The sequence below is a fragment of the Bos indicus x Bos taurus genome, chromosome 23 (genome assembly GCF_003369695.1).
Source record: "Bos indicus x Bos taurus breed Angus x Brahman F1 hybrid chromosome 23, Bos_hybrid_MaternalHap_v2.0, whole genome shotgun sequence".
Lineage (NCBI taxonomy): Eukaryota > Metazoa > Chordata > Mammalia > Artiodactyla > Bovidae > Bos > Bos indicus x Bos taurus.
Window position 1 is genome coordinate 12339800 of NC_040098.1, and position 15114 is coordinate 12354913.

General features: G+C 43.5%; 1 pseudogene; it reads left to right on the forward strand.

Annotated features, from left to right (window-relative positions):
- The first annotated feature begins 13217 nt into the window (after positions 1-13217).
- On the forward strand, positions 13218-15114 carry LOC113882086 (annotated as a pseudogene).

The window sequence follows — 15114 nt, forward strand, 5'->3', positions numbered from 1 at the left end:
AGCTCTGGTGTGTGTGCCCAGGTGCTGGGGGCAGTAGTGACTATAGAACCACCAAACTGGCTCTGTGGCACAATTTTGGGTGTTACTACTAGCTGTAGCTGCTAAACCTCTTGCTGATACATCCTTGTAATCCTTTCAATATATTCTTTTTCTAATTACTGTACCCAGCAGTCATTTCTGTGGTGTACACCTGAGTCAGAAGACTGGCACAGCCTGGTCCAGCTGTGCCTTAGTCCTGTGAGCTGGCCTGTATCCTTCCAAAACATTTTCTTTTGGTTTGACTTGGCTGCATCAGGTTCTATTACTTGTGTGGGTGGCAGATGTGATGGGGAAGAGTATGAGCTTCGAGTCTACCTTTTACTTGCTCTGTGACCGTTAGCCAGTTACCCAACTTCTGTGGGTCTCAGTTGTTGTTGTTCAATCGCTTAGTTGGGTCTGACTCTTTGCGACCCCCTGGACTGCAGCATGCCAGGCCTGCCTGTCCATCACCAACTCCCGGAGCCTGCTCAGACTGATGCCCATTAAGTTGGTGATGCTGTCTAACCATTTCATCCTCTGCTGCCCCCTTCTCTTGCCTTCAATCTTTCCCAGCATCAGGGTCTTTTCAAATGAGTCAGCTCTTTGCATCAGGTGGCCAAAGTACTGGAGCTTCAACTTCAGCATCTGTCCTTCCAGTGAATATTCAGGGTTGATTTCCTTTAGGATTGACTGGTTTGATCCCCTTGTTGGCCAAGGGACTCCCAAGAGTCTTCTCCAACACCACAGTTCTAAAGCATCAGTTCTTTGGCCTTCAGCCTTCTTTATGGTCCAACTCTCACATCCATACATGACCACTTAAAACCACAGCAGTGACTATGATGTCTCTGCTATGTGATGTCTCTGCTTTTTAATACACTAAGTTTGCCATAGCTTTTTTTACAAGGAGCAAGCATCTTTTAATTTCACAGCTGCACATGCCATCTGCAGTGATTTTGGAGCCAAAAAAAATAAGGTCTGTCACTGTTTCCATTGTTTCCCTATCTATTTGCCATGAAGTGATGGGACTGGATGCCATGATCTCCGTTTTTTGAATGCTGAGTTTTAAGCCAGCTTTTTCACTCTCCGATTTCACCTTCATCAAGAGGCTCTTTAGTTCCTCTTCACTTTCTGCCGTAAGTGTTGTGTCATCTGCGTATCTGAGGTTACTGATATTTCTCCCAGAAATCTTGATTCTAGCTTCTGCTTCATCCAGCCTGGCATTTCCCATGATGTACTCTGCATAGGAGTTAAATAAGCAGGGTGACAATATACAACCTTGATGTAGTCCTTTCCCAATTTGCAACCAGTCCATTGTTCCCTGTCTGATTCTAACTGTTGCTTCTTGACCTGCATACAGGTTTCTCAGGAGGCAGGTAAGGTGGTCTGGTATTCCCATCTCTTTAAGAATTTTCCACAGTTTGTTGTGATCCACACAGTTAAAGTCTTAGCATAGTCAATGAAGCGGAAGTCTCAGTTACTAGCTCTAAAAGATAAGAGGGCACTTCCTTCTGACCTGCTCTGATTATAGGATTTGGGTGACCTCTCCCTCAAAGGTCTGTGCTGAGTATGAGGGATAGCTTGAACTGCTCATTGTTGATGCCACCCCTCCCCCCTGCCTGTGGAAGGTTCTCTCTCTCTGTCTTTTCTTTTAAATTTTATCTTGGCTGTGCTGGGTCTCTGTTGTGGAACACAGGCTTTCTCTGGCATGATCAGGCTCAGGAGCTGTGGGTTATGGGCCTTGTTGCCTCCTGGCATGTGGGATCTTAATTCCCTGACCAGGGATGGACCCCCATGTCCCCAACATTGAAAGGTGGATTCTTAACCACCGGACCACCAGGGAGATCCCTGGAAGCTTCTATTTTAAGTTCATAACCACTCTAACTTCCAGATGTTCAAGCTGGTTTTAGAAAAGGCAGAGGAACCAGAGATCAAATTGCTAGCATCTGCTGGATCATGGAAAAAGCAAGAAAGTTCCAGAAAAACATCTATTTCTGCTTTATTGACTATGACAAAGCCTTTGACTGTGTGGATCACAATAAACTGTGGAAAATTCTTCAAGAGATGGGAATACCAGACCACCTGACCTGCCTCTTGAGAAACCTATATGCAGGTCAGGAAGCAACAGTTAGAACTGGACATGGAACGACAGACTGGTTCCAAATAGGAAAAGGAGTACGTCAAGACTGTATATTGTCACCCTGCTTATTTAACTTATATGCAGAGTACATCATGAGAAATGCTGGGCTGGAAGAAGCACAAGCTGCAATCAAGATTGCCGAGAGAAATATCAATAACCTCAGATATGCAGATGACACCACCCTTATGGCAGAAAGTGAAGAGGAACTCAAAAGCCTCTTGATGAAAGTGGAAGAGGAGAGTGAAAAAGTTGGCTTAAAGCTCAACATTCAGAAAACTAAGATCATGGCATCCACTCCTATGGTAATGTTTGTGGCTGTGCTTGCTGTGTTGGCTTGTCAGCCAAGGCAGAAAAGGTTCATTGGGCCTATTTGCCTAATCCACCTTCTTTCCAGCCTGTTGATTGGATGAATGAGCCCATTCATATTTTTGTTAATGATGCTCTTCTTTTGGGCGGGGCTTCTATCTATCCTGATAATGTTAAAACAGTGGTCAGCACTCCCTTCAATTTTTAAGGCGTGTTCATTTATCCACCTATTTGCTTTGCCATACCTTCCTCCTTACAAGGATCATCTCCGGTTTTGAATGGACACGTTCAGATCAGATCAGATCAGTTGCTCAGGATGCGTTAGCACTTCTTTAAACATCATGGTTACTGATTCTCCGAGAGAGCGATGGCAAGAAAGACTTTTGGTCTTTACAGCTGCTGATGCCGGGAGCGCAAGAAAGACTATTTGATGCCTTAAAAAATGCAGCCCCTCATTTAAAGGACTATCTGAGCTGTGCACTCCCCACTCCGGAGTCTGATGAACAAGGACTCCAGGTCTGCGAAAGCATAAGCAGAACTTCTGGCTTTCCTCGTTGGAAAAAATGCTTGTATGCCCTAAGGTCACCTATTCCCATTGTTGCCACCAGACATTTTCTGACCGAATGGGGGTGCCCCTATCTTTCGAATCAATGATGGGGCTTGATTTATGTAGAACCTTATAGGTCCACATGGAATAATTCATTTCTCCCTATGCCTTTAGTAATTACTAGGTGGCATGCTAATGGATGGGTTCCTCCTTTAGTGAGCTTCAATGGAACGGGTCCCATGCAGTCTGAGTTATGGAAAGCATTGGCTGCTATGGCACCTGTGATTTTACATAGACCTTTAAAAGAACAAAGATACATTGTACGGGCCTGTGTACATTCTCCCTAAGCCTTTTTATTGGCCAAAAATCGGAGTGATTTGGAAGTTTCTGAAGGAGAAACTGTCTACAATGTTATATGTGTGAATTGTTCTATATCAAATTATGTTGATGGGAATGATTATAATAATTATAAGGCTGTGATGATTGTAAAACAACCACCATATTTGATGGTTCCTGTAAAATTAGAGGGATAATGGTTTGATGATTATGCATTGAAAGTTTTATATGAAAAAAAAGAAAGTTTTATATGAATTTAATGGCTTAATTTCTCGACCTAAGAGATTCATTGCAGCTCTGGTTGTGGGAATAACTGCCTTGATTGCCATAATTGCATCAGTCACGGTTTCTGCTGTTGTCCTGTCAAAAGAAGTACATAAGGCCTCATTTGTCGATCAGCTGTCCAAAAATGTCTCCGTAGCTCTTACTACACAGGAAATTATAGATAAGAAAATAGAAAATAAGGTCAGTGCTTTAGAAGAAGCAGTTCTACTTATGGGGCAAGAAATTACAAACTTAAAAATTAAATTATCCTTAAGATGCCATGCTGAATTTAAAATGGATGTGCGTTACCCCTCTACAAGTGAATGAGTCCATGCACTCTTGGGAATGCATTAGGAATCATATTTTAGGCATCTGGAATCATTCAGATTTTAGTATTATTTCTAAGTTACATCTTAGATATTTCTTAGATATTTCTAAGTTACATCAGGATATTCAGAATATGAAGCAGGCAGAGTCTGACTTTTCCTCTCAGTGGCTTTCTAATTCCCTCTGTGAAAATCTGAAGGGGTATTTTTCCCATGGATCCTTTTCTACAATAATGATTAATGCAGCCATGTGCTTATGCCTGTTAGTTCTGATTTGTGTAATAGCCCCGTGCCTTTTCAGAATACTCAACCGAAGAGTTTCTGCTCTATCTACTGAATTTCATACCTATGCTCTAAAAAATAAAAAAGGGGGAGATGTCGGGAGCCGCGTTAGGCATTACTGACAAAATGGAGGCACAGCCCCAGCCCCCTCTCCTCATTCCACAGGCACGGTCCTGGGATGAAGGAGTTAGGCCTTGTGATTCTGACTTGTTTTGTCCTTTCCTCGGCTGAGTTGACTGAAAAGAATATTAAGGTGCTTATTGTTTTTGAGAGGAGCTTAAGAAGGCACAAAGCCTTCTGCAGCTGTGCTCAGAGAATAATTCATAAAGTTAATCACTGACATTTGTTCAAGGACTGTTGCAAAAGACTGTTCCAGGGTAAGCACGCAGGCCGCAGCTTGAGGTCATGGGAGGGATTGCTATCTGAAGCTCATCTGTGAGAAAAGCATTTATGGCAAAGGAGTTTGCTGAATTTAGGGCTTAGGAATAATTAAAATAGATAGAAGCTAAAGATTTAAGGATTGCTGTAATGTTAGCATATTCTACTATCAGATCAGATCAGATCAGTCGCTCAGTCGTGTCCGACTCTTTGCAACCCCATGAATCGCAGCACACCAGGCCTCCCTGTCCATCACCAACTCCCGGAGTTCACTCAAACTCACGTCCATCAAGTCAGTGATGCCATCCAGCCATCTCATCCTCTGTCGTTCCCTTCTCCTCCTGCCCCCAATCCCTCCCACCATCAGAGTCTTTTCCAATGAGTCAACTCTTTGCATGAAGTGGCCAAAGTACTGGAGTTTCAGCTTTAGCATCATTCCTTCCAAAGAAATCCCAGGGCTGATCTCCTTCAGAATGGACTGGATGGATCTCCTTGCAGTCCAAGGGACTCTCAAGAGTCTTCTCCAACACCACAGTTCAAAAGCATCGATTCTTCAGTGCTCAGCCTTCTTCACAGTCCAACTCTCACATCCATACATGACCACAGGAAAAACCACAGCCTTGACTAGACGAACCTTTGTTGGCAAAGTAATGTCTCTGCTTTTGAATATGCTATCTAGGTTGGTCATAACTTTCCTTCCAAGGAGTAAGCGTCTTTTAATTTCATGGCTGCAGTCACCATCTGTAGTGATTTTGGAGCCCCCCAAAAATAAAGTCTGACACTGTTTCCACTGTTTCCCCATCTATTTCCCATGAAGTGGTGGGACCGGATGCCATGATCTTCGTTTTCTGAATGTTGAGCTTTAAGCCAACTTCTTCACTCTCCACTTTCACTTTCATCAAGAGGTTTTTAGTTCCTCTATCACTTTCTGCCATAAGGGTGGTGTCATCTGCATATCTGAGGTTATTGATATTTCTCCTGGCAATTTGATTCCAGCTTGTGCTTCTTCCAGCCCAGCGTTTCTCATGATGTACTCTGCATAGAAGTTAAATAAACAAGGTGACAATATACAGCCTTGACGAACTCCTTTTCCTATTTGGAACCAGTCTGTTGTTCCATGTCCAGTTCTAACTATTGCTTCCTGACCTGCATATAGGTTTCTCAAGAGGCAGGTCAGGTGGTCTGGTATTCCCATCTCTTGAATTTTCCACAGTTTATTGTGATCCACACAGTCAAAGGCTTTGTCATAGTCAATAAAGCAGAAGTAGATGTTTTTCTGGAACTCTCTTGCTTTTTCGATGATCCAGCAGATGTTGGCAATTTGATCTCTGGTTCCTCTGCCTTTTCTAAAACCAGCTTGAACATCAGGAAGTTCACGGTTCACATATTGCTGAAGCCTGGCTTGGAGAATTTTGAGCATTACTTTACTAGCGTGTGAGATGAGTGCAGTTGTGCGGTGGTTTGAGCATTCTTTGGAATTGCCTTTCTTTGGGATTGGAATGAAAACTGACCTTTTCCAGTCCTGTGGCCACTGCTGAGTTTTCCAAATTTGCTGGCATATTGAGGGCAGCACTTTCACAGCAGCATCCTTCAGGATTTGAAACAGCTCAACTGGAATTCCATCACCTCCACTAGCTTTGTTCGTAGTGATACTTTCTAAGGCCCACTTGACTTCACATTCCAGGATATCTGGCTCTAGGTCAGTGATCACACCATCGTGATTATCTGGGTCGTGAAGATCTTTTTTGTACAGTTCTTCTGTGTATTCTTGCCATCTCTTCTTAATATCTTCTGCTTCTGTTAGGTCCATACCATTTCTGTCCTTTATCGAGCTCATCTTTGCATGAAATGTTCCTTTGGTATCTCTGATTTTCTTGAAGAGATCCCTAGTCTTTCCCATTCTGTTGTTTTCCTCTATTTCTTTGCATTGATCGCTGAAGAAGGCTTTCTTATCTCTTCTTGCTATTCTTTGGAACTATGCATTATAGCTTATAGAAATTAGGGACTCTAGAGATATTATTAGCTAGAATCCCTTTCTAAGAAATAGTGAGCTTAGGATACTAGGGGCAAACAGGACTTAGAAAGATAAGAAATAAACTGAGGAATGTGGTATGCAGCCCAGACATTAGCATGAGTTACAGTGTATTCACAAGGACACATGAGAAAAAGTAGATAAGAAAATCGCTGAGGCAGAAACTCCTTTTGAGGGGCAACAATGATTTATGGAGACAACAAATCTGGGTCAGTGGGAACTGAAAATATCAAACCTCTGACCTAATGCTTTTGTAAAAGTATAAAAGAGGATCATAAGCTTGAAATAAAGAGGCAGTCCAAGGAAACTGAGAGGCTGCCTCAGTTTCTCGCTGACACCGCTCACCCCTTCAGGTTGAATCCCTGGCTGCTGGAGCTGGACTCCGGCAGGTCCCATCACTTCGTGGGAAATAGATGGGGAAACAGTGGAAACAGTGTCAGACTTTATTTTGGGGGGCTCCAAAATCACTACAGATGGTGACTGCAGCCATGAAATTAAAAGACGCTTACTCCTTGGAAGGAAAGTTATGACCAACCTAGATAGCATATTCAAAAGCAGAGACATTACTTTGCCAACAAAGGTTCGTCTAGTCAAGGCTATGGTTTTTCCTGTGGTCACGTATGGATGTGAGAGTTGGACTGTGAAGAAGGCTGAGCACTGAAGAATCGATGCTTTTGAACTGTGGTGTTGGAGAAGACTCTTGAGAGTCCCTTGGACTGCAAGGAGATCCATCCAGTCCATTCTGAAGGAGATCAGCCCTGGGATTTCTTTGGAAGGAATGATGCTAAAGCTGAAACTCCAGTACTTTGGCCACCTCATGCGAAGAGTTGACTCATTGGAAAAGACTCTGATGGTGGGAGGGATTGGGGGCAGGAGGAGAAGGGGACGACAGAGGATGAGATGGCTGGATGGCATCACCGACTTGATGGACGTGAGTTTGAGTGAACTCCGGGAGTTGGTGATGGACAGGGAGGCCTGGTGTGCTGCAATTCATGGGGTCGCAAAGAGTCGGACACGACTGAATGACTGAACTGAACTGAACATTATAAAGCAAATAGATTTATCACCTCTTCTCTTCCATTCATCATCTTCCCTTCAAAAACATTGGGTGAGACTGGGACAGTGGACATTCTGGAAGTTAAAGGCGATGAGAGACTAAGGGGAATGGAAGGAACTTCCTAAAAGTTCAAGAGGAGAGACATATGTGTCCTTAACGTTATCCTCTTGCATATGGCTTCTTACAAGGAGCTTCCTCAGCCAACATACTTCGCATCTTAAATGCCAGGTCCTGGGACAGAGTGCACCATGCTCAGCCCTTCCTCTTCGCTTCTCAAAATCCTTCGATGAGCTTTCTAAATAAGTGCCTAGTCTTTGCTCTTTTCTGTTCTAATCCATGCCCCATACCTTATCCCAAGATGGCTTTCTAAAGTATACATGAGGTCATGTATTGGCCCCGTGTGTCTCTTTGAGTCATGGGCAAATGAATTACATTCTCCAAGCCTCAGTTTTCTCATCCATAAAATAAGGATGGTAATACCTGTGTCATGGGGGTTGTTGTGAAGACTAAATGAAATGGTAAGTATGTAGCCTGGAGCGTAGTGCCTGGAACACAGCAAGAGTTCCTGTGTTAGCTATTGCTATTACTACCGTTATTGCCCGGGGTACACAGCTGTCTGGTCCAGTGGTCGTGAGCGCTCGCCAGGGAGTCAGACACAGCTGGCTTACTATTCATATGAGCTTGGGCAAGTCAGGTTACCTCTCCTCATTTCCTTTCCATGAAATGAGGATAATAAAAATCCTTCCACTCAGGGTTTCTGTGAGGGTGAAATGAGATAGTATATGCATTTCAGAATTAGGTTAGGCTAATAGAGGGCCCTAAACAAGCCATTACCCCTACCCCCATAAATGCTGAAGGGAGGCTCAGTTGTTACTAAGGACTCAAGTTCTTCCTATCTCTATCCTTCACCATCCTTGAGGGTTGCCTAGGAGCCCATGACAGCAAAAGTTTTAAGACTTCCTGGAATTTCCACCCAACAACTTCTAATTACACATCATTGGCCAGCATGTAGTATAAAGTCACATCTAGCTGCAAGGGAAACAAGCATTAAAGTTTTTCAGCTGGACAAATTGCCACTCAGAATGAAATAGTGTTCCTCAAGTCATTTTACCAACAACTATATAAATGAGCTTGGAGGTAGATCTTCCAGCCCAGTCAAGCCTTCAGATGGCCAATGGCTTGACTTCAACCTCATGAGAAACCTGTATTACTGAGCTAAGTTGGCTCCTAGATGCCTCACCCTCAGAAATGGTGTGAGATTGTGTTGTTTTAAGGTACTAAACATTGGGGCAATTTGTTATGTAGCAATCAATAACTAATACAATTGACAACAAGCCACAGAATATTAGATTATCTTTGTCACCAATAGAAACCATAGCTGTTTAAATATATTTAAGTTGCTGTAGATATTTTAAAATATTATTTCTACTCATCCTTCCTTCAGAATTACAGTATTATTAGATATACTATTAGATAATACACCATTTTCTTTAGGAGTCATTCAATCGTAAAGGAAATCAACCTTGAATATTTACGGAAGGACTGATGCTGAAGCTTTAGCTCTAATACTTTGGCCACCTGATGCAAACAGCTGACTCACTGGACAAATACCCTAATGCTGGGAAAGACTGAGGGCAGGAGGAAAAGGGGGCAACAGAGGATGAGATGGTTGGATGGCATCATCTACTCAATGGACATGAGTTTGAGCAAGCTCCAGGAGATAGTAAAGAACATGGAAGTCTGGCATGTTGCAGTTTATGGGATCAGAAAGAGTTGGACACAACTTAGCGACTGAAGAATGACAACAATACATGATTACGGTCTTGTGTTTTTGTGTTATGTAGTTGGCCAGCTACTGGGCAACTCTGGACCTAGGGATCAATGTGTTTCTCACACTGATAACTCTGATATCTTTGTTGCTTTTGAGGAATTTCTATCAAAAATTATTTGTTGATCAAACAAGATCAAACAGAGGAGGTAAGTTGTTTCCATTGTTGGTTCAGGTTTTGCAAACCAGATAGTCCAAATGAGAATCCTTCACCCCACTCCAGTGCTCTTGCCTGGAAAATCCCGTGGACGGAGGAGCCTGGTAGGCTGCAGTCCACAGGGTCGCTAAGAGTCAGACACGACTGAGCGACTTCACTTTCACTTTTCACCTTCATGCATTGGAGAAGGAAATGGCAACCCACTCCAGTGTTCTTGCCTGGAGAATCCCAGGGACGGGGGAGCCTGGTGGGCTGCCGTCTATGGGGTCGCACAGAGTCGGACACGACTGAAGTGACGTAGCAGCAGCAACACTCCATAAGGCAGCTTGGCCTTTGGTAATGTGAGCAAGTGTGCAGTCAAGAAGTGTGTTGTTTTCAAACCTGTCTAATGGTTGAAGTAACTGCTACTGGATATTATGTAAGATAATTTAGTAGTGTTAACACAACATAGGCCACGTATAGAGTTACACACTCTGCAAGTAGCACAGGTGCTTTTTTGCGCTGTAAACTCTCTTTGTACATTGTCTGTGTTTTGAAGTAAAGGTATAAACGAACACATAGTATTTGTACAGGCTGTATTTGCATATTAATTTTCCTTGGAAAATACTGAGAGGTCTTTTGTTTATTTGTTTGGCCTATCTGTGTGGCTTGTGGGATCTTAGTTCTCTGACCGTGGATCAAACCAGTGCCCCCTGTAGTGGGAGCTCAGAGTCCTAACCACTGGGCCACCAAGGAGTTTCCTGAGCATTTAAGGAAACTGGAGGCAAGATGTTCAGGTATGGCCAAGTGAAGAGATCGGCATCTCATCGACCCCAAAAGAAACTGGGACAAAAGCAATAGTTGACATAAAGAAAAAAGTGACAAAACACCCATTTCATTTCCCCAGAAACGAAACAAAATCATACAACAATCTGAGAAGCATTTATGCTTGAAAAACTGCTGAACTTCAGGTAAGAAGAGTGGGAATCTGTGGTTTTCTGGCCTGAGGCTGCTCCATCACTCTCTCCCTCAGCTATTTGATACAGAGGTTCTGAATTTTAAGACAGTCAGGACCAGCACCTTCTCTGCTCTGGTCAGTGGGGACAGAGGATAGTGATCAAAAACACCCAACAGTGTTGTTGATGAAGGGACAGTCTCAGAGGTAGCAGTGAGGAGGGCCAGTGGCTCTACCATCTTAAGGTTGTAGCCTTGGTTGGGGCAAGCTTCCAGGATGAAGCTGCATGCATGCACAGAGATAAGAGAGGGCCCGATCAGCTACATGCTCCTGGCCAACCCTGAAGTTTTGTGTATGTGCAGAGGAAATATAGAAGGGCATAACAATAAGTAAAAGCTGGATAAGAGTGAAAGTTCAGTTCAGTTCAGTTGCTCAGTCGTATCCGACTCTTTGCAACCCCATGAATTGCAGCATGCCAGGCCTCCCTGTCCATCACCAACTCCTGGATTTCACCCAAACTCTTGTCCATCAAGTTGGTGATGCCATCCAGCCATCTCATCCTCTGTCGTCCCCTTCTCCTCCTGCCCCTAATCCCTCCCAGCATCAGAGTCTTTTCCAATGAGTCACCTCTTCACATCAGGTGGCCAAAGTATTGGAGTTTCAGCTTTAGCATCAGTCCTTTCAATGAACACCCAGGACTGATCTCCTTTAGGATTGACTGGTTGGATCTCCTTGCAGTCCAAGGGACTCTCAAGAGTCTTCTCCAACACCACACTTCAAAAGCATCAATTCTTTGGCACTCAGCTTTCTTCACAGTCCAACTCTCACATCCATACATGACCACTGGAAAAACCATAGCCTTGACTAGACGGACCTTTGTTGGCAAAGTAATGTCTCTGCTTTTGAATATGCTATCTAGGTTGGTCATAATTTTAAGAGTGAAAATGGTGGCCTAAACTATGAATACACTCCCCCCCATACACAGACCTGTCAGTAGAGGACAGAAGATTGTTTAGTGGCTTGAGGTGGTTGGACAAAAGCTCTGTTTGATCAGTGGCTAGTCACTCAGTTGTGAAGTACATGAGGTAAGTACTTCAGGAAGACAGAAATAAAAATAACTTAAAAATGACAGAAGTTGTAGCTGTATTCTGCTGGAGAGACAGATTTCATGGATTTAGCCCAGACAAGTTACTAGTCAGAGAAACAATAAACAGATAAACAAATAGAAATAACAGTAACCTGCAGGGGGGAATTAGAATTCAGACTCACTACAAGATATCTAAAATGTCCAATTTACAACAAGAACAGCAACAACAAATTATAAGACACACAAAGAAATGGAAATGTATGACCCATACTTGGAAAAGAACAGTTAATATAAATTGACTCTGAGTGACTATTGATACTGAATTTAGCAGACAACGACTTCAAAGAGGCTGTTATAAGGATGTTCAAAGAACTAAAGGAAATTATATTTAAAGAATTCAAAGCAATTATGATCACAATGAATCAATAATAGAGATTTTCAATAAGGAGATAGAAATAATAAGAACCCAAGGATATTCTGGAGTTGAAGAATACAGTAACAGCTCAAAATAATCTATAAAACCAATGCAATCCCTATCCAAATGCCAACAACATTAATTTTTTTTTTTTTTTGCAGAAACAGAAATATCTATCCTAAAATTCATATGGAATCTCTAGCAATCAACACGGTGTGGTGCTGGCATAAAGACAGACATATCAACCAATGGAATAGAATAGAGCAGTGGTGTCTAACATTTTTGACACGAGGGATGAGTTTCATGAAAAACATTTTTTCCATGGAATGAGGGGGATATGGTTCAGGCGGTGATGTGAACTATGGGGAGTGGCAGATGAAGCTTTGTTCACTTGCCTGCCACTCACCTCCCGCTGTGTGGTCCCGTTCCTAACAGACTTCAAAACAGTACTGGTCTGTGGCCCAGGGATTGGGGACCCCTGCAATGGAGAACCCAGAAATAAACCCATATGGTCAAGTGACTTAAAAAAATTTTTTTCTTTTAATTGTTGGCTGCATCGCACAGCATGTGGGATCTTAGTTTCCTGACCAGGGATTGAACCCCTGTCCCCCAAAGTGGAAGCATGGAGTCTTAACCATTGGATCACCAGGGAAGTCTCCATGGTCAAGTGATTGTAAATGATTTTTGACAAAGATGCAAGGACCTCAACGGGAAAAGGACAGTCTTCTGAACAAGTGGTGTTGGAAGGCTTCCCTGGTGGTCCAGTGATTAAGAATCTACCTTGCAATGCAAGGGACACCAATTTGATCCCTGGTCTGGGAAGACCCCACATGCCATGGGGCAACTAAGCCTGTGTGCCACAACTACTGAGCCTGTGCTTGGGAGCCCAGGAGCCACAGATACTGATCCCACGTGCTACAACTACTGAAGCTCACGCAGCTAGAGTCCGTGCTCCACTGAGAGAAGCCACTGCAATGAGAAGCCCACACACGTACCTAGAGAGTAGCCCCCACGTCCTGCAACTAGAGAAAGCCCACGTGCAGCAATAAGACTCACCACAGCCAAAAAAATAAAAATAAATAAATAAATCTTAAAAAAAAAACAAGTGGTGTTGGCAAAACTGAATATCCATACGCAAGAAGAGGAGGTTGGACCTTTACATCACCTACAACAATGGACTCAAAATGGATTCAAGACCTAAGTGGAAGAGTAAAACTATAAAACTCAAAATATTACAATATAGGAGAGAATCTTCATGTCATTATACCTGGCAATAATTATTTGGATATGATGTCAGAAATACAGGCAACAAAAGAGAAAATAGATAAATTGGACTTCATCACAATTAAAAACTTGAGCTTTTTTACAACGGGTTTGCTGCCAGGACACATGTGTCGTGAAAACCACCATTAAACCTAAGCAAAAATGGGGAAGGAAAAGACCCATATCAACATCGTTGTCACTGGGCATGTAGATTCAGGAAAGTCCACCACGACTGGCCATCGGATCTACAAATGTGGCGGGATCGACAACAGAACAGTTGAAAAGTTCAAGGAGGAGGCTGCCGAGATGGGAAAGCGCTCCTTGAAATATGCCTGGGTCTTGGACAAACTTAAAGCCCAACGTGAGCGTGGTATCACCATTGATATCTCCCTGTGGAAGTTTGAGACCAGCAAGTACTATGTTACCATCATTGATGCTCCAGGACACAGAGACTTCATCAAAAACATGATCACAGGCGCATCCCAGGCTGACTGTGCTGTCCTGATTGTTGCTGCTGGTGCTGGTGAATTTGAAGCCGGTATCTGCAAGAACGCACAGACCCGTGAGCATGCCCTTCTGGCTTACACTCTGGGTGTGAAACAACTAATTGTTGGAGTTAACAAAATGGATTCCACTGAGCCACCCTACAGCCAGAAGAGATACAAGGAAATTGTTAAGGAAGTCAGCACCTACATTAAGAAAATCGGCTACAACCCCGACACAGTAGCATCTGTGCCAGTTTCTGGATGGGGTGGTGACAACGTGCTGGAGCCAAGTGCTAACACGTCGTGGTTCAAGGGACGGAAAGCCACCTGAAAGGACGGCAGTGCCAGTGGAACCACCCTGCTTGAAGCTCTGGATTGCATCCTGCCACCAACTCGCCCAGCTGACAAACCCTTGCATTTCCCCCTCCAGGATGTCTGTAAAATCAGTGGTATTGGTACTGTCCCTGTGAGTCGTGTGGAGACTGGTGTTCTCAAACCTGGCATGGTGGTCACCTTTGCTCCAGTCAATGTGGCAACTGAAGTGAAGTCTGTAGAAATGCACCATGAAGCACCGAGTGAAGCCCTTCCTGGGGACAATGTGGGCTTCAATGTCAAGAATGTGTCTGTCAAAGATGTTCGTTGTGGCAATGTGGCTGGTGACAGCAAAAATGACCCACCAATGGAAGCAGCTGGCTTCACAGCTCGGGTGCTTATTTTGAACCATCCAGGCCAAATCAGTGCTGGATATGCACCTGTGCTGGGTTGTCACACAGCTCACATTGCTTGCAAGTTTGCTGAGTTGAACGAGAAGACTGATCATCGTTCTGGGAGAAAGCTGGAAGATGGCCCTAAATTCTTGAAATCTGGTGATGCTGCCATCATTGATATGGTTCCTGGCAAGCCCATGTGTGTCGAGAGCTTCGCTGACTGTCCTCCCCTGGGCCATTTTGCTGTGCGTGATATGAGACAGACAGTCGTTGTGGTGTCAAAGCAGTGGACAAGAAGGCACCTGGAGCTGGCAAGGTCACCAAGTCTGCCCAGAAAGTTCAGAAGGCTAAATGAATACTATCCCCAATAACTGCCACCTCAGTCTTAATCAGCAGTGAAAGAACGATCTCAGACAGTTTGTCTCAATTGGCCATTTAAGTTTAATAGTAAAAGACCGGTTAATGACAACAATGCATCGTAAAACCTTCAGAAAGAAAGGAGAATGTTTTTGTGGACCCTATGTTTTGTGTGTGGCAGTTTAAGTTATTAGTTTT